The 21097-nt window shown below is 38.2% G+C and overlaps 1 long non-coding RNA gene across 1 annotated transcript; it reads left to right on the top strand.

Moving 5' to 3' along the window:
- Positions 1-815: 815 nt before the first annotated feature.
- Positions 816-8983, top strand: LOC132345079 (uncharacterized). Its single transcript, XR_009494206.1, has 4 exons — positions 816-1131; positions 3704-4336; positions 5254-5387; positions 8045-8983. It is a non-coding gene; the product is annotated as an uncharacterized lncRNA (long non-coding RNA).
- Positions 8984-21097: the final 12114 nt, after the last annotated feature.

Genomic DNA, 21097 nt, shown 5'->3' with positions numbered 1-21097 from the left:
AAAGAGTGGACACAACAGTCAGCTGAGTGCAAAGGGTAAAGAAAATTAGGCCAACGAATACACTCTGAATGGTGGCTTTGTAAGTAAAATATCAAGATTTGGTTATCACAGTGCCATCAAGCACAGAATGACACACAGGCCTCACTTGACAGGGGAGTTCAGGACCATCAAATGACACTGAAAGCTGAAGCTGAAAAAGAAGCCATCAGTTTCATCCATGGCTGAAAAATACCATGGTCCCATGACATTCAGATCCTATAAAAATATTTTAAAACTCTCTTACTCACCGTTAAAAATGTAGAGAACGTAAAAGGAGTGAAAGTATGGTGGATGGATGGTAAAGAATCTGCCTGCGATGCCGAAGACCTGGGTTTGATTCCTGGGTCAGAAAGATCCCCCTGGAGAAGGGAATGGCAATTCACTCCAGTATTCATGCCTGGAGAATCCCCATGGACAGAGGAGTCTGGAGGGCTACAGTCCATGGGGTCACAAAGAGTCAGACACGAACAAGCAACTAACACACACACATGTGATAGGAGCTGTAAACTCTTTGCCTCTTTGTCTTAACAGGAGTGGCCAAATTATATGTAAACCAAATATTCTAAAAAGTTCAAAGTGATATGGTATTTGTTTGAGAATTAGATGTATCTTACAGACTAATTTGGATTCTTGATGTTTAGTTTCCTCTTTCATTCTGCTTACAACCCAGATGATAACTGAAAAGAGATATAAGAAATGTTTACAGTTTAGTTTATCCTCTCGTGTTCTTCATTAACTTACTGTGGGTGTTCTTTTAAAAGGCCAAGGTTCACGGTTCTGTTTTTTAATTGCAATTCACTCTTTCCCGCTTCTTCCAGGAGCTTCAGCTTTATCATTGTTGTGAGATTTACAGCACTTCCTTCCATCGTCAGCTTGCTAATAAGCAGTGGTTGAACTCCCTGGAGTCTAAACTAGGAAATATGAGCAGTATGTAATTGCTATGGCTGGAATCGCATTCCACTTCAGAAGCTTCTTAACAGCATTCTCAGATGTGTGAATATACATTAGTGACCCAAGGGGATTACTCCCTGGCACCAAGTTTACCTTTATGAGGGGCCTGGATGATGAGACCTTCCCTCCCATAAGCAGAAGGTAAGGAGAGGCAAAGGGCTCCGATGAATTCAGAAGAAAATGCATGGGAAAAGAGAAAGCTTTTAAAAGACAGAAATTCAAAAGAAAAACTATAAAATTTTGCCTTGGGGTATGTAAGTTTAGTATTTATATTGACTAAATAGCTAACATGTTTATCAAAACATCCAAGGGCAATAAGGCTAAATAACATGACTTGATCTTCCTGTGTCTGTTTATGTGGATGGTAATTGACAGTAACCAACACTGAACTTTCACTTCCTGTTCACTGTAACTAGGACAGACAATACTGGGAGGATGATTCAGTTGCTCCAGCAGTAACTGCCCTTTGAAGAAAAAGCTTCCTGATTTCACCATGTCTCTTTTTAAATATTTCTGCCCTTCCTGCCCACCCCCAACACCTCTTCAGCTTCTCTTTTTGCAACGTCTCTAACCACTGTCCCCTAGAGGCCATAGCTATCAAAAAGGCTACCCTTCAGTTTGTAGAGCAAAGATTTTTTTTTTTTTGCATGGATGTGCCTATTTCACAGAAGAGGGTCACAGGTTTTCTTGCAAAAACAATGACTGCATTATCACATATGCACAATCAGTGTGAAAGTCTACTGTATACTCAAGTAATATGTACAGTAAAAGGATAAGCAAAGAGAAAAGTATGGGGTTAAATTGAAAAAACCCATGGTATCAGCAAAGTGAGGAAAGAGTTCATTCAAAATATCAGACTCTGGAAAGTATCTAGCCACATTGTATAGCCTTTTACAACTCCTAGTAGAAATCTTTGGTTCTAGTAATAAATACACTATTTAGTACAACAAATACAGGATTTAATAACATATGGTTTAAAATTATAAATTTTGAGTGTATATATGAATGAGTGAATGAGTAAGGATAATTTAATTAGAATTAGAAGTTTCCTAGGCCAAACATAATGGCTCATCTAGTTCACGAACATTCGGGTGTTCAGATTTCATCCATTAGAGTGTGTTTCACAACCCTGGCTATACATTAGAATCACCTAGGGAGCTTTTAAAAAATGCTGCCCGAGTCCCACCTCCAGAAATGCTGATTTAATTGGTCTGTGGTGGGCCTAGGCATGGGTATTTATTGAAAACTCCCCAGGTGATTCTAATATGCAGCCATGGTTAAGAATCACACCATTACAGCCTCGTAGGTAGGCTTTCGGAATAACTTGCAGATTATAGGAATGAATCTCTCTCACTGATCTCTTAGAGTGAGGAAGCTGTGGAAGAGATAGAGAAAGAGGGAGGGATGTGGAAAAGGAAAAAGAAAGAGAAAGGAAGGAAGAAAGGGAATAAGAAAAGTAAATTCTGGCTATTCCACATTAATATTGAGTTCTTACCAGATATCTGTTAAATATTGACCCTATAATAATGAATACAAACAGACTATTGTGGAGCTTATAGGCTATTGACAGAAAACAGACATAAGTAAAACAGAAATGCCTATAAAATTATAAACAAAACCTTGAAACAAAAGATACATAGTGCTATAGGAAAGAGTTTTTCTCTACTGTTTGGGAGGCAGGGGTTTCTCAATGAAGTGATTTTGAACTGAGATCCTAGTCACAAGAAAAGATGAGAGAATGAAGTGATGTAAGACAGAGGGAGAGGCTTCCCTGGTACCTCAGCTGGTAAAGAATCCCTCTGCAATTCAGGAGACCCTGGTTCAATTCCTGGGTCAGGAAGATCCTCTGGAGAAGGGATAGGCTACCCAATCCAGTATTCTTGGGCTTCCCTGGTAGCTCAGATGGTAAAGAAACTGCCTGCAATGAGGGAGACCTGGGATCAATCCCTGGGTTGGGAAGATCCCCTGAAGGAGGGCATGGCAACCCACTCCAGTATTCTTGCCTGGAGAATCCCCAAGGACAGAGGAGCCTGGTGGGCTACTGTCCATGGGGTTGCAAACAGTCGGACATGACTGAGCAACTAAGCACAGCAAGACAGAGGGGACTGCACGTGCAAAGGCTCTGAGTCTCCACTCTTTACTGTAAGGAAACCGGTAAGGTTCCTCTATAGGGAATTTCAGTCTCTCCACTGGAGGACACAGAACTTTATTCATCCTTACATCCATGGCAAAGCTTGGTAGAATATCTTCCACATAGTAGACTACCCTAATAACTGAAGTAAGGAGTCCATATGTAGGAATAATTTCCCAGAAGTGGTTAATTTCACCAATTCTTACTCTCACATCTCAGGACAATGGGAAGCACAAGATGAAAATAAAAAGAACAGTTGTAATCAACTTTGCAGGAGTGCTCACAACCACATATAAACTTTTAAACAAGGTTCAGTCACAGTTTAGTTCAAACCAATACATTTGTAAGTGAGTTTCTTTTGCTACAGCCAGTGCTCATTCTGTATATGCCAAGTCCCTGATTTTAGTGTTTTCCCTGATTTTATAGTTCCTATAGTTTCAAAGTCCTAAAACTGTTAAGCTTTTTATGTTTTATCATGCAGAAATTAACTATGGAACCTACTTTAAAATTGAAAATGTAGAATTGCATACCAAAATATATTTTAAATATTCTCTAATACTCTTGCTTTCTGAAATATTTTAGGCAAATGAAAAAAGCATTATATGCTAAGGTATGCATATGCTAAGGTATAGCATCCAGTCCCATCACTTCATGGCAAATAGATGGGGAAAAGTAGAAGCAGTGACAGAATTTCTTTTCTTGGGCTCCAAAATTGCTGTGGATGATGACTACAGACATGAAATTAAAAGACATTTGCTCCTTGGAAAGAAAGCTATGACAAATGTAGACAACATATTAAAAAGCAAAGACAGTATTTTTTGACAAAGGTCCATGTAGTCAAAGCTATTGTTTTTCCAGTAGTCATGTACAGTTATGAGAGTTGGACCATTAAGAATGATGAGCACTGAAGAATTGATGCTTTTGAATTGTGGTGCTGGAGGAGACTCTTGAAAGCCCCTTGGACTGCAAGGAGATAAAACCAGTCAATCCTAAAGGAAATCAACTCTGAATATTTCCTGGAAGGACTGATGCTGAAACTGATGCTCTAATATTTTGGCCATCTGATGCAAAGAGCCGATTCATTGGAAAAGACCCTGATGCTGGGAAAGACTGAAGGCCAAAGAAGAGGGTGGCAGAGGATGATATGATTATATAACGTCACTGACTCAATGGACATGAATTTGAGCATAGTATATTGAAAAACGGGGACGCCTGGTGAGTTGCAGTTCCTGGGGTTGCAAAGAGTAGGTAGGACACAACTTAGTGACTGAACAACAACAACAAAAATACATAAACTAATAGAAAATAAAACAGAAACTTCTAGTATATTCATTATTAAGAATATAGAATATTTTTATAGAATATAGGATAGGCATTTCTGAGTTATGAGTAATACTCAAGTATGTTTACTATCAATCAAAAAGAGGAAAGGAAAGGAAAGAACGGGAAAAAATAGATATTTGTAGGATACAAGAAAAGTATGTTTTTATGTATATTCAAATACATGTGGAATTTTATGAAAACGTGATATATACATTTGGGTATAATTCTGCTACTCTGAAATACTAAATTATATGGATCTAGGTGAGAAGGTACTGGAACAAGTTTTCAGGAATTGAACCTGTTCTGCTACCATTACCTTGGGAAATTAATTTCATGTAGATTTCAATGTGAAAAAATGACATAATAATAATACCTGCTACAAAGTGTTGTTCAGAAAACCAAATTCTGTTTCAAATAGAGAAGTTAGCATAGCACCTGACTCAATATGGCCCAAGCATCTAAAACTTATATAAAAATATTCTGCAGTGTAAGGAATTATTATTCACTTTTAGTTGTCATAACTATATTATGGTTATGTTTTTGTTTAAAGAGTATGTGTCTTTTAGAAATTTATTGATATACATATAGATGAAATGATACAATATCTCAGATTCACATGAAAATAATCTGGAGGGATACAGTAGGTAAGATAATTAGATATATTACTGAAATTAGAATATACATATATGGGTTTCATTTTACTATTCCATTAATTTATGTATGAATTTCAAAAAATTCATAATATAAAAATAATCAATAAGATTAGTTGATTGAACTACACTTTCTTGTGCTTTAATTCTTATTTCTAGTCTCTGGAAAGCCCAGCTCTCAAGCAGGCCTCTGCCTTGCTTATATGTCCACAGCATCAGTGACTCCCAAGATGACCAAAGTTTCCTGAAAGGTGAAGAAAATGCTTGATTCTGGAGCGCCCTCCTAATAGCAAGTAGGTTTATTCCCCCTCCCTGTCCATACGTACATACAAATAAAGGGAAACTGCATGCAAATAGCATATATTATATAAGAATGAACTGATTTTTCAGTAAATATGAGTAAGAACAATACTTTTTTGAGGCTCAAAGATTCAAAAGCCTAGTGGATTTACTGTAGAGTTGTATGTATAGTTGTATAAACTCTGTATAGTTGTATGAAGCAAATCTATATATGATAAGACAGGAAGGAGGAAGGCAATTCCAGGATAAAGTTATATCAGAGTAAAGAAAATATGCTAAACGTTGGCCATATGACAAATTTTCCATGACTATAAAAATGTGAATACTTTTCCAAACTTTTGCAAGCCCACCCTTATGGAAAACCTTTCTAAGTAACAAGATATGCTCTATGAGAATCAGAGGGAAAATGCAAATATAACATTGAACTTCATTTAGCCTAACTAAATCCCACATAATTGATAGAAGGCAGTTTTCAAGAAATCTCAAAATAAATAAATTTATCTCAAGATAAAAAAGTATACATGCATTTGTTCCACTTAAATCTAATTTTGGCAACCTTCCTTATTGGTTAGGTTTTCATTATAATTATCAGAAAAAGATTGCTCTTAATCGTAGTAATTATTTTTCATTTAATTCATTGTTAGATCATTGTTGTGATGAAGGCAAATGTTTGACTCCAAATGAATTTTTATGATAAGGAGGTATTGTACTTCAGAGTAATGTTGTAAAGTGACTTTGGTGACGGATGTGCTTTAATTAGACCTACTCTTACAAATGTCTTAAAGAAGCCTAGATTTGTTTGGTTTTATCCTTTAAAAATATATGACTTACTGACATCCAGATACTGGTAATTAAATATAGACCAAGTGTAAACATGAGAAGCCATAAATCATAGTATCTTTTCAAAACTAGCTTACTTAGCGCACCATGTAGACATTTCAGAAAACCTGAAGCACCTTAAGCTTGCTCAAAAAAGCAAATAAAACCCTGCTTATTGCCTTTGAATTTTATTGTGTGGTGATTAAGAAAAGCAATGGAGACAAACTTCTGATTCATGAAAACTGAGGGGAAAAGCCCTCTGGTTTAACCTCAGAAGAACTTGTTCTGACTTATCATCTAATTCTGATGATCAGACTATTGAAAAGGAGTCACCTTCTGTTAAAAAGGAAAAGGTTATACTGAACAATGTCACTTTTTAAAATAAATAACATTACAGAGTATGTTCTTTCAGCTGAATTTATTAATATGCATGAACAGAATTCATGGCATTTTCCTACTTTAATGATTATTTGCTTACGGTTTGATTTATGTGCAAAGGATACATTTAGAAAGCACACAGGTTATCACTTTTTTTTAACCTTACATTCTTAAGTTTATGGTAAAAAATATAGCATCCACAAGTATTTTCCTCTAATTTTAAGCTTATGCTAATGATATATGAAAGGAAATAAAATATGTCCAGATTAAGTTTCCAGAAGAAAATGCTTCAGGTTTTACAGTTTGGGGACACATTTGCTTTTTTTTTTTTTGAAATGTACAAAAGCCTTCCTTGGCTCACATGGAATTATTATAGGATGTTGCTGACCATTGGTGATAACCCTTGACTTTTGTCGTGCTGTCGAGTGGTAGGCTGTAAAAACAAATAGATTGTGATACAATTGCCCACTTTTCAGCTGGATTTAGACAGTATTAGTGTTAGGTTACATTGCATTCATCATGATGACATAAATACGAATGATGTAGTATAGGAAAAGACACTTGACCCACACTTTTGAACTAAGAGTCATTCTCCTTCGCCTGGGTGCTTCTTGATCCATGCTCTAAATAACAGATCAACCCTTCAGTTTGCCTGACATGCTAATCAAACCTGAGCACACAAGTGCATCAAATGTCTCAAACCACATTTCAAACTTTTTGTATCTTACATTTTAAATTGTATTTTATCTTGTATTTCATTAACTTACATTTTTTTTCCTTTGTGTACATATCTCCTGATATGAATTGGTATTTGGGAGTAGCCCCTGAAATCAAAGTATGTTCTCATAATAGAAGGAAAAATTGGCCAAAATGTATTTAGCATTTGTCATAAGCATTATTTTAAAGGATAGGGAAAGAGAGAGGGAGATGTAATACAATAAAAGAGACAAAAATTATGACATAGCATTTAGGTCCACATGAGTCTTGAAGGAAATACATTACCACTGATGTGAGGCAAAATGTTATTGCTCTTTGCTTTTTCTAATAGGTGAAGTATGTTTTCTAAGTTTATGAAGCTCTCAATACAGGAAGGAAAATATGTAATATATTCTTGATGTTTTAAAACTAAGATTTAAAAAAGTATTTTTAAGGAAATTTTGCAAAGGAATTGAACAGACATATTATAAGGCCTATGTAAGCCTATGATCACTAGATTATACAAGCAGACAGGAATTTTAAGGTGTAAGTTTAATCGTCATCATTATAGCCCAAAGGATTATTGCACAGTTTTGCAATATAATTAGCATAAGTATTTTAGTGCTAAATCAATGTGACAGAAAAATATGTTTAATAGATATGAACTCTATGAGGTTACTAATGGTATGATTATTGATCAGAGGTTATTTATTTGTTTCATTTTAAACCTATAATTCTTTCTCCTTATCCCTCCAAGTTTCCCCCATCTATTTCCCATGAAGTGATGGGACCAGATGCCATGATGGTGACTGCACCATGAAATTAAAAGACGCTTACTCCTTGGAAGGAAAGTTATGACCAACCTAGATAGCATATGCAAAAGCAGAGACATTACTTTGCCAACAAAGTCTAGTCAAGGCTATGGTTTTTCCTGTGGTCATGTATGGATGTGAGAGTTGGACTGTGAAGAAGGCTGAGCACCAAAGAATTGATGCTTTTGAACTGTGGTGTTGGAGAAGACTCTTGAGAGTCCCTTGGACTGCAAGGAGATCCAACCAGTCCATTCTGAAGGAGATCAGCCCTGGGATTTCTTTGGAAGGAATGATGCTAAAGCTGAAACTCCAGTACTTTGGCCACCTCATGCGAAGAGTTGACTCATTGGAAAAGACTGTGATGCTGGGAGGGATTGGGGGCAGGAGGAGAAGGGGACAACAGAGGATGAGATGGCTGGATAGCATCACCAACTCGATGGATGTGAGTCTGAGTGAACTCTGGGAGTTGGTGATGGACAGGGAGGCCTGGCGTGCTGCGATTCATGGGGTCACAAAGAGTCGGACATGACTGAGCGACTGAACTGAATTGAACTGAATCCCTTCAAGGTGTGAATAATTTTTCAGTTTTGATATCTACTGTGGGTTATAAAGGCAGTAGGTATACCAGTGTTTTTCATAAATCCCAGAATAATTTTTCCATCTACAACCTTGGTAATGGTAAGCCCTTTCCTCAGAAAATATGGTTTTTTGTTGTTTTTTTTTTTTTGGTCCAATCCCTAGTGGAGAATAACTCTAAAATGATGAATTTTTTATTAGGGGTCAAAAGATCATAAATAAAATTTAAAATATATTAAATTTAAAACAAAGCAGGGAACTACTTTCTTGCTTTAAACATTTAAAATTTTATTGAAGGAAATTCTCATTTACTACTTAGACATTTTACAAATATAAGTATTATACTACTTATTAACAAAGTAGTATAAGGAGTCATGTAATTCTAATGAAGATATAGTATCATTAACATTTCAATGTTGTGAATTCTAGACTAGAATTATAGTGAGTTACATGGTAGCAGTCAAAAGATATGATTGTATTCTAATCCCAGAACCAGAGAGTGTGATCTTCTTTGAAATAAAAAGTCTACTAAAATAAGGATGTCAAAATTAAATGATTATGCATTTATCGGAATGGGTCCTAAATCCAGTGATAAGTGTTCTTAGAAGAGACACACAAAGGAAAGACATACAGGGAGAAGGAGAAAAGCCAGGTGAAGATAGAGTCGGAAATCATGGTTCAGCAGCCACAAATGAAGGAATATCAGTGGCATCAGAAGCTGGAAGAGGCGTGGAAGGATTGTCCCCTAGAGCCTTTTCAGGGAACTTGGGTCTGCTGATACCTCAGTTTCACACTTCTGACCACCGAAACTGTGAAAATATACATGCTGTTGTTACAAGCCACCTACTTTATGGTCCTGTGTTTTGGCTGTAGGTGCTGTGCTGTGCTCAGTCATGTTCCACTCTTTGCAGTCCCATGGAAAGTAGCCCGCCAGGCTCCTCTGTCCTTGGAATTTCCCAGGCAGGAATACTGGAGCAGGATGTCATTTCTTCCTCCAGGTCTCCAGATCTTCCTAACCTAGGGATCAAACCCACGTCTCTTAGCAGGTGAATTCTTTACCACTAGCGCCACCTGGGGAGCCCAATTTATTTTGGTAGCCCTAGGAAACTAATATAGTATCCAAGATTACAAATTGAAGAAAACACACCCTTCAGTTGTGACTACTGACCGTTAAATAGGCGCAGGCACCACCAAATGCAGAAAGCCAGACACCTAGGAGGTGCTCAATAAATATGTGTGCTAAGTGGCATCTAACTTCTCTTTTAATACCACAATTCACGTAGTGCAAATCATGTGAGGGACAAAAAGTAAAGCAAAGATTTATCCCATGGGTTTTTAAAATTTCATTAATATGATGGGGAAGCAAATTTTTAATATTTCTAATGTTAGCATGGAATCAACATGAATCAAAAAGCCTGAATGAGAACCTCACTCCTGTCCTTCCTGAAAATACATTGTGCAGTGTGTATCTTTTTCATGAAGGGAAAGTTTCATTTGAAAATATTTGTGATTTATTATACCTTGCTTTTGCCACAAAACCATGAATGAAACAGCACAAGAGATTTAAACTGTTTCTAGGTAATATGAGATGCATACAAGAGAAACAAGTATTAAATATTTAAAATATGGTATGAAGCACAGTGAGCTTCCCAGGTGGGACTAGCGGTAAAGAACCCATCTGCCAATGCAGGAAACGTAAGACGGGTGGGTTCAACCCCTGGGTCAGGAAGATCCCTTGGAGGAAGGCATGGTAACCCACTCTAGTATTCTTGCTGGAGAATCCCATGGACAGAGGAACCTAGCAGGCTATAGCCCATGGGGTTGAAAAGGGTCAGAGTAACTTAGCACACACAGATGAAGGACAGTAAAAGAGCAACCATGAATCCATTCCCCGCTTCATTTAAGACTTAGAACATCGAGAATAAGGTAATTTTTACCTTGTTGTCTTTCTTGGATTCATAACCCTTCCTCTTCCATCCACTCTACCTGTTTTATCTTTCTTTTGCTTTAGGAAAAAAAAAAAAAAATAAGCCAACTTAATGGCTTAGAACAATGCCCATGTATTATCTCAGAACTTGAGTTCTCTGCCTCATGAAAAGATTTAAGTCACCTGGCATCATTAATAAAAATCTGCTGTCTCCCTATACAATTAATTGGACCCCAAATGCTAATTTTCTTAAGACTGTTTCTCAAGTTTTCTGACCCAGCATGCCAAGTGTATACTAAACTGATTGAGAAATAGATACAAGGATCAGATGGAACTTCAGATTTTCTCTTTATTTCCAGTAGAGCTAGATTAGAAAATGAGATTCAACTGCCAAACAAACTCAGAAGTCATGCTATTCCTTCTGCAACTGAGTTACCACCCAGCCAGAAGGACCAAATGATAAACAGCAGAGCCCATCAACATAAGTTTACCATGAAGAACAGAAAGCATTAGGAAACACACAGCCTGTGAAAGGCAACTTATCGATTCACCCAGGAGCACAGTCTTTCAACTTCTTAACTTTCCTGAATAGTAGGCAGCTTCTTGCAAGTCCCTGGCTCCTTCTCACTGCCCATCCTCACACTGGTGTCTGCACTAACTGTTGCCTTATCTTAGCCTTCTCTCCTCCAAATGAGTTTACTGTAATGTCACCATCCTCCAGCGCCTCAGCCACCCAACAGGTCCTGTCCCTCAGTGTATTGTAAGAAACTTGAACTAGAGCATGTAGACTCTGAGAGTATGATTGCAGACTGAAAGCCACATTGAAATGTGGGTAAAATATAGTGGCCACAAATGAAGAAGCACTCTCAAATGTCCTTGTAAAGAGAGAAGAAAATATTGAAATATTCATTAATTTGATATATTCCTTAATATTTGATTGCTTTTTATTCCTTAACAGATTGCTAGCACTTTGTTCAAATAGTCATTGTAGCAATTATGTTGTATTATATATATATTTGGGCTTCCCTGGTGGCTCAGTGGTAAAGAATCTGTCTGCAATGCAGGAGACTCAGGCTCAATCCCAGGGTTGGGAATATACCCTGGAGAAGGAAATGGCAGCCCACTCCAGTATTCTTGCCTGGAAAAATCCCATAGACAGGGAAATCTATGGGGTTGCAGAGGAGTTGAACATGACTTAGGGACTAAACAACAATGATACATGTATTTACATATCTATTACTCTGATTAGATTATGAATATCTCAGAATAAGACATCATTCTTACTCATGTTTCTCTTTATAGTACTCAGTGTTACTGCTGGCTCTATAGGTACTCAAACAGTTTTGAGAAATGAAGATATATTATGAGCTATGAAACTTTATAAGTGAACTTGAAGAAAAAAGTCTTAGCTACAGTGCTTAAGAAAAGATAATGCCAGTATTGTCAGAACTTTTTATTAAAGCAGTTTGGAGATCTGACCTAGAGAATCTCTTTGATTAAAGAAGATGCCCAGCAGATCCAATTCTGTCATCCAAATGGATATGATCCACATAGGTTTGATTTTGACTGGCCTTTCTGTTGAAGGTAGCCTGATTTGGTGGAGGAAAACCCAACAGCTGAAATCCTCAAGGAATCATATTACTTTGAGTAGGGGGCAATGTTACTGACCAGGATATCAGTTCATTTTAAAATAGTATGTCAGTCAGCAAATGAAAGTACAAAGAGTAGAGAGCACAGGACTCATCTTTTCAATCCAGGTGTGGGCCTCTGAGTAAGCCTTAAATCTAATGAGGAAATTGCAGAGCTAATTAGCAATTGGAATAAGCTGAGTTGTAGGGAATGACTAAGAGGATAAGAGAAAACTCTGGATTAGTGGGTTTTCTGGTGTCCAGAGTTCAATCACAGAAACTTCTGTACATAAAAGTTTCAATATTAAATAATAGTAAGCATTTTATAAAGCTAGCCTTGGCCAGGAAGCTTCGCTTTCAGGTTAAAAGCAGGTGTGTATAAATTTGAAAGATACTTTAAAAGATGAGAACAGAATAGAACACTAAAAGCTTTAGAAGAAACATCAATAACTTGAAGCGGTGTAATATTTAGCTCCCTTAAGAAACGGCAATATAAAATTACACTAGTCATCCATTGTTTCATAAATCTGCATTACTGAAAGAGAATTATGTTTTTTCTGTGATCTTAGTTTTCCTTTCAACAAGGCAAGATCAAAAATGAGATATATTTGGTGGTGGTTTGTTTCTGAATATATGCCATTTGTGAACTCTTAATTTCCTGCATTCCTCTCAGTGCACAGATTTAAGGAACTTTGCTATATTTGGCTATCGATCTCTTAGAGAACCTGTAAATATAATGACATAGACACTTTATTAGCATCTCCTGGGGATCTTCCTCACTTCACCTATTGGGATACAGCCTGATTACTCATATCTACTTCTCTTCCTAGGAATCTAGGAAGCTTACATTTCCAAGATCCCTTCAAATTAAGTTTGGACCAAGTGACTGGCTTCTCCTGCATTGGCTGTGGCCTCTTTAGGCCTTTGTGTTTATCCTCACTCCACCTATTTCAGTAGTGATCTGGGAGGCCATACGATCAAGAGGGCAGGATCACAGGTGAAAGAAACTGGGCCCCTGAGTCACCACTTGCTCAGACTATTATCTTTTTTATTATATGAGCAAGAAATAAACCTTCAGTGTGTTAAACCATTGAATTTGGATGGTTATACATTATAATCACATGCACTAATTAACTGGAGTAATACTTCTAGCCTGAGTTTAATGTCTTCCATTTCACTATAGTAACATCATATTTATACATCACATAACTTTTGCCTCAGTAACTTTCTCCTTGCCTCTCTCTTTCTCTCCCATCCCCCGTTTTGCTTGAGATATAAACATGAGCCAAACTAGCTAAAAACATTAACTAGTAGTAACTACTATGAATGGTTGAGTTTTGTTTTGTTTTGTTTTTTTAGCATAGCTGAACTGTAAAGAAAATGAAACTTGAAGCTTTCAGAAGGAAATTTGAAGCTTCATTTCATTCCAGTAATGAAGAGGGAATGTCAAGGCAAATGGAAAATTCACTAGTTCATACTTCAGCAGGAGAATTAGGCCCCAATAAAGAATCCACGTCTAGAGAGCTGCAGTTTTATAAAACTGACAAGAGAAAAGGGGTATTGAATCTGAATTAAGTGTAGAGTTGGAAATAAGACTTCGAAATACACCTGGAATTCACATTTGTCCACTTAAGACAAAGAAGAGGGCCTAGAAAAAATAATTGTCCTTGTCCCAGGGACACAACAGGGAAATTTTGCTTGTGTCAGGATTTGGGTATTGAAAATAGTCTTTCATGCAAAGTAAGAATTCCAAGCTTTTACATAGCGCTGTGCCCACGGCATCCTTTGGTGGAGGGTTGGGATTGTGATGAGGGAACCTCACAAATAAAAATTAGAAAGCCACAGTTAGAAAATATCTGCCATAAAGAAGAACCAGGAAATAAGAGGTCTGTCACAACAGACCCTCAGATGGATCTGTCAAAGCAGACGTGCCAGACAACAGCTACTCTGCCACAAACATAAGGAAAATGGCTTCTCCTCACTATTATTGAGAGACATACATCTTTAAAAGGCTATATAACTATAGACATTTCTTTTTAGGTATTTATTGTATTACTTTTCCAAGGCTGCTATAACAAATTGCCACAAACTGGTTGGCTTAAAACTACAGAAATTTGGAGGCTTAGTTTAGGAGTCCAAAATCAAGTTGTTGGCAGGGCCATGATCCCTTGAATGACTTTAGGGGAAAATCCTTTCCTGCCTCTCCTAGTTTTGGGGGCTCCTAACTATCCCTATCATTCCTTCATTTGTGGTAGCCCAGCTCCAATCTTTGCTCTGACTTCAGAGGACCATATACCCTGCTATCCTCTGTATTTCTGTATCTCCAAAGCTCCCTCTCCTTATTAAGAAATGACTCATTGGGTTTAGAGCCCACTTTAATCCAGTATGACCTCATCTTAAATTCATTAATCTGCAAAGGTCTTATTTCCAAATAAGGTCACATTCACAGGTACTTGGGATTAAATCTTCAACATCTTTTTGGGACACAATTCAACCCATGGCAGATATATACATACTTGTGATGATTTAAAGAAACAGACATTTCATAATGTGCTATCAAAGATTTGGCAACATTTCTGGAGGAAATTTAGCAGTAATTATTGAGATGTAAAACGTTCATATTTTTGGCACAATAATTTCACTTTGAGAAATGTATTCTCTAGAAAATAGTTGGAAGTATGTTAAAAAAAATAAGTACAAAGCTATAAAGGCTTCATTTATGATAAAAATTTAAGTATATATTATTTACATAGTAATAAAGCATTTATGGGCTTCCCTGGTAGCTCAGTTGGTAAAGAATCTGCCTGCAATGCTGGAGACCCCAGTTTAATTCCTGGGTTGGGAAGATCCCCTGGAGAAGGGATGGGCTACCTACTCCAGTATTCTTGGCTTCCCTGGTGGCTCAGAAAGTAAAGAATCCACCTGCAATGTGGGAGACCTGGATTCAATCCCTGGGTTGGGAAAATCCCCTGGAGGAGGACATGCAACCCGCTCTAGTATTCTTGCCTGGAGAATCCCCATGGACAAAGGAGCCTGGTGGGCTACAGTCCATGGGGTCCCAAAGAGTCAGGCATGCCTGAGTGACTAAGTAGCAGCAGCAAAGCCTTTATATTAAATGATTTTTAATTGATAGTAAAATATCAAAAAAAATGTTAAAATTATGTACCACAGTTTTTTGAGGTATTCATTTGTCAAAATGTATTTTTCTAGATGCCACTTTTTTTTTCTTTTTACATATTTATCTTTTTTTTTAAAATTTTCTCTAGTAGTCATATCCATGTGTTACTTTTACAAATCAGGAAAAAAAATAAAACAATGTTATTTCAAAACCCACCTATTCTGTGCTCATTCCAGCTATAGTGACCTCTCAGTCTGCAGTTATAATAGATTATATCTGTTCATCTGCTTTTTTTGTCTTTTGTTTTTCTGAATTGTAATCACATCTTTCCTCAAACTCTTTTGATCAGCATTGTTATTGTTTTTCATATCCTACTGAAATAATACTTTACTGGTGTGATCACAGACCTGCTGAGGTAAATAGAAAATGATTTTCAAAAACAGCTATTTAAAAAAATAAGAATGCTACAAAAATCTCTCATCCACACATTTAGCAAGTACACAACACTCTAAAACATGATGAGAAGTTATGCTATTTCACAAATATGGCAGAGAAACATCAATAAAAAGGTAGCAAAGTAACCCTACGAGGAAAGAAAAGGAAAAAGAAAGTCATAATAATCCAGAACTCAGAAACTGAACAACTGAGTGGCTAAGATACACCTGGAATATTCACATTATTTCAATATAACAGAGGATTTTCAATACCGTTGTGTTATCCTTATTTTAATAAAAGGTATATCCTACCTAGCAGACTCTAAAGTTCAGAAATGAGCACATGTTTATAATACTTTAAAGCCCAATGTGTGTCAAGCTCTGCTGCTGCTGCTAAGTTGCTTTAGTCGTGACCGACCCCATAGACAGCAGCCCACCAGGCTCCTCTGTCCCTGGGATTCTCCAGGCAAGAACACTGGAGTGGGTTGCCATTTCCTTCTCCAATGCATGAAAGTGAAAAGTGAAAGTGAAGTTGCTCAGTCGTGTCTGACTCTTAGCAACCCCATGGACTGCAGCCTACTAGGCTCCTCTGTCCATGGGATTTTCCAGGCTAGAGTACTAGGGTGAGTTGCCATTGCCTTCTCTAGTATTGAGCTCTATGGAGACTTAATCAGTCCATCCACTCTATTGGTCTGTGATGTAGGAATTTATGATCTCATCAGGAACAACCACTTGACATTTAGAACACTGCAGAAAATGTTAGATTAACTTTGAAAATAACCTTTCAGAATACAAAAATAATATAAAGTGATGAACTGAAAAGAGATAAATTAGACCAGAGATCATAAATTTTAAGTTGAAAATTGAGGTCAAGAAAAGCACCAAGAAAAAGTCAAAGGTAGGGAAACTTGAAGGGAAGAATAAGCTATGGCCCAATAATATCGCTGTTGTAAATATGTGTCTTCATGGCGTCCAAGGGGATAAGACTGAACTGTTGATATACTTGATATAGCAGTAACAGAGGATTACTGAAACATCTTGGACTCCATTTGACTTCAGTCTTCCTCTAAAATCCTCATGGATGATAAAAGTTTTCAGATGTGTATATATAATATTTTAGTGAACTGAAGTCATATGTGGATGTTGCAGAGATATGTGATTGCACAGAGGTGCCACTATTTCTTAATCTGTTATGCACTTATTCTTACATTAGATTTTTTTTAGCTATAAGCAATTATCAGTGGATCTTTGGGAGAAGGCAATGGCACCCCACTCCAGTACTCTTGCCTGGAAAATCCCATGGGCGGAGGAGCCTGGTAGGCTACAGTCCATGGGGTCGAGAAGAGTCGGACACGACTGAGCAACTTCATTTTCACGCATTGGAGAAGGAAATGGCAATCCCATGGACTTCAGCATACCAGGCTCCCTATCCATCACCAACTCCCGGAGTTCACTCAAACTCATGTCTGTTGAGTTGATAATGCCATCCACCCATCTCATCCTCTGTCGTCCGTCCCCTTCTCCTCCTGCCCTCAATCTTTCCCAGCATCAGGGTCTTTTCAAATGTGTCAGCTCTTCACATCAGGTGGCCAACGTATTGGAGTTTCAGCTTCAACATCAGTCCTTCCAGTGAACACTGAGGACTGATTTCCTTTAGGATGGACTGGTTGGATCTCCTTGCAGTCCAAGGGACTCTCAAGAGTCTTCTTCAACACCATAGCATCAATTCTACAGCACTCAGTTTTCTTTATAGTCCAACTCTCACATCCATACATGACTACTGGAAAAACCATAGCCTTGACTAGATGGACCTTTGTTGGCAAAGTAATGTCTCTGCTTTTCAATATACCATCTAGGTTGGTCATACTTTCCTTCCAAAAAAGTGTCTTTTAATTTCATGGCTGCAGTCACCATCTGCAGTGATTTTGGAGCCCCCCAAAATAAAGTCTGGCACTGTTTCCACTGTTTCCCCATCTATTTGCCATGAAGTGGAGGGACTGGATACCATGATCTTCGTTTTCTGAATGTTGAGCTTTAAGCCAACTTTTTCACTCTCCTCTTTCACTTTCATCAAGAGGCTCTTTAGTTCTTCTTCAATTCCTGACGTAAGTGTGGTGTCATCTGTATATCTGAGATTGTTGATATTTCTCCAAGCAATCTTGATTCCAGCTTGTGCTTCTTCCAAGCCAGCGTTTCTCATGATGTACTCTGCATATAAGTTAAATAAGCAGGGTAACAATATACAGGCTTGACGTTCTCCTTTTCCTATTTGGAACCACTCTGTTGTTCCGTGTCTAGTTCTAACTGTTGCTTCCTGACCTGCATACAGATTTCTCAAGAGGCAGATCAGGTGGTCTGGTATTCCCATCTCTTGAAGAATTTTGCACAGTTTGTTGTGATCCACACAGTCAAAGGCTTTGGCATAGTCAATAAAGCAGAAATAGATGTTTTTCTGAAACTTTCTTGCTTTTTCAATGATCCAGCAGATGTTGGCAATTGTTCTCTGGTTCTTCTGCCTTTTCTAAAACAAGCTTGAACATCTGGTGGTTCATGGTTCACATACTGTGGAAGCCTGGCTTGGAGAATTTTGAGCATTACTTTACTAGCGTGTGAAGTGAAGTGAAGTGAAGTTGCTCAATCGTGTCCAACTTATTGCGACCTCATGGACTGTAGCCTACCAGGCTACTCCGTCCTTGGGATTTTCCAAGCAAGAATACTGGAGTGGGTTGCCATTTCCTTCTCCAGGGGAATCTTCCCAACCCAGGGCTCACACTGAGGTCTCCTGCATTGCAGGCAGATGCTTTACCGTCTAAGCCACCAGGGAAGCCCACTCGCGTGTGAATTGAGTGAAATTGTGCGGTAGTTTGAGCATTCTTTGCCATTGCCCTTCTTAGGGATTGGAATGAAAACTGACCTTTTCCAGTCCCGTGGCCACTCTAGGCACTGAGAATACTGCAAAACAGGGAAATTTATGAAGCTCTCATTATAATAGAAGAGACAAATGATAAGCAAAATAGGTAAGTAAACTATAGTTTATTAAATATGACAGTGTTATTTGGGAAAAATTAAGGAGGGAGTGTGCAGATTTTAATAGGGAGGTCAGAGTTCAGAAAGGATGCTAGTTACATCCCTTTGCCTATTTAAATCCATTCTTCACACTTCTGTGTCCTGTCTTGTGCCCCAGAAAAATGATCACTATGACTGTATGTATCATCCAGTTCTCTTGTCCTCTGGACTTCTAGTTGAATTTGAGCAAAGAAGTTACCAGTAGGAGATATGAAGTGAGAGAAATCTGATTATTCTCCCAACCAGCCACCATGTTTCATCTCTTTGGTGCACTAACCTAACCATGGTTACTGCTGGGAAACTTGTATACTATGGAGATAGCTCTCAAGTTTCTCTTAATAGTTTCCTACCTCTGTCTGTCAAGCCTAGGTGTTTTAAGGGATTCTCATCAGTGAATCTTTCTGGGTGCAATGCCATCTGCTATTGCTTCTCTTTGGGCTTCCCCTGATGGCTCAATGGTAAGGAATCTACCTGCAATGCAGAAGCCACAGGAGGTGTGGGTTTGATTCCTGGGACAGGAAGATTCCCTGGAGGAGGGCATGGCAACCCACTCCAGTATTCTTGCCGGAAAATCCCATGGACAGAGAAGCCTGGCAGGTTATAGTACATAGGGTTGCAGAGTCAGGAATGACTAAAGTGACTTTGCACACGTGCATTCATTACTTCTCTTTATTGTCCTTCAGTTTAGTTCAGCCGCTTAGTCATGTCGGACTCTTTGTGACCCCATGAATCACAGGACGCCAGGCCTCCCTGTCCATCACCAACTCCCGGAGTTCACTCAGACTCACGTCCATCGAGTCAGTGATGCCATCCAGCCATCTTATCCTCTGTCATCCTCTTCTCCTCCTGCCCCCTATCCCTCCCAGCATCACAGTCTTTTCCAATGAGTCAACTCTTCACATGAGGTGGCCAAAGTACTGGAGTTTCAGCTTTAGCATCATTCCTTCCAAAGAAATCCCAGGGCTGATCTCCTTCAGAATGGACTGGTTGGATCTCCTTGCAGTCCAAGGGACTCTCAAGAGTCTTCTCCAACACCACAGTTCAAAAGCATCAATTCTTTGGTGCTCAGCCTTCTTCACAGTCCAACTCTCACATCCATACATGACCACAGGAAAAACCATAGCCTTGACTAGACAGACCTTTGTTGGCAAAGTAATGTCTCTGCTTTTGAATATGCTATCTAGTTTGGTCATAACTTTCCTTCCAAGGAGTAAGTGTCTTTTAATTTCATGGCTGCAATCACCATCTGCAGTGATTTTGGAGCCCAGAAAAATAAAGTCTGACACTGTTTCCCCATCTATTTCCCATGAAGTGATGGGACTGGATGCCTAAATTGTTTCTCAACTAAACTGTTGAAATTGTTTTGAGTATATTGTGTCCTGCTTGGCTAATTTCTAATATTATAATTTTTAGCAAATTTTGGCATCCCCAAATAGAACTTCTACATTAAATTTGGAACTATTGCTCACATATTGAAAGATGCAAATGAAGAATCTCCTTGTAGGAATAAATGGGACACAATTTGTGGCTTGCATTGTATTAGCATTACTCAGATTAATACTGGTAGTGACATGGGATGGAACGCTGATGGAGAATAAGGCGTTTGCAAATCTGTAGTAGTAAAGCCTTCAGTCACTCTGATGACGATGATAAAGAACTGTGGGATGAGCTAGTCATTTCTGAATAACTTAAAAACATGAAAACAGAGAGATATACTGAAAGCCCCATTATATAGTCAAGACCTAGCATAATCCAGAGATTAGGCAATATAAGTGAAAATTTTTTACAAGAGTATAGGAAAAAGTAGGATAAAATATTGATTTATTGATTTTGGCTGAACTTAGGGAAACTGGGATGCATCTTACATGTTACCTTGAACACTTGGTAGCAGGGTTAACAGTGGCTTGATTCATTAACCCAGTGAAACTGAACCCTGTGGTGAAGTACTGTCAATGAAACTGAAATGACAACACTACCTGGCATGCCAATGAATGGGCGGGAAAGCCTAAGGATGTTGCAGTGGATCTCCATGTGCTGCTTGCGTAAGTTGCTCAGCCACATCCTGTCTTCTTGGAAACCCAGAAGTTATGCTCTTTTCCAAAGCATTAGTGAAAGCTGTGGGATGGCGGTCCCCTCTAGACCAGAGATAATGATGGAAATGAAATCTTCGAGTTTAATTTTAATACAAAACTCCTGGTCAAATGTGCCAGAAACAGGCTAAACCATTAAAGACAATAGACCTTAAGTAT

The sequence above is a fragment of the Bos taurus genome, chromosome 4 (assembly GCF_002263795.3).
Source record: "Bos taurus isolate L1 Dominette 01449 registration number 42190680 breed Hereford chromosome 4, ARS-UCD2.0, whole genome shotgun sequence".
In the NCBI taxonomy this organism is placed as follows: domain Eukaryota; kingdom Metazoa; phylum Chordata; class Mammalia; order Artiodactyla; family Bovidae; genus Bos; species Bos taurus.
The sequence above is the reverse complement of the archived record's forward strand: the minus strand, read 5'-3'. Positions and strand labels throughout refer to the sequence as shown.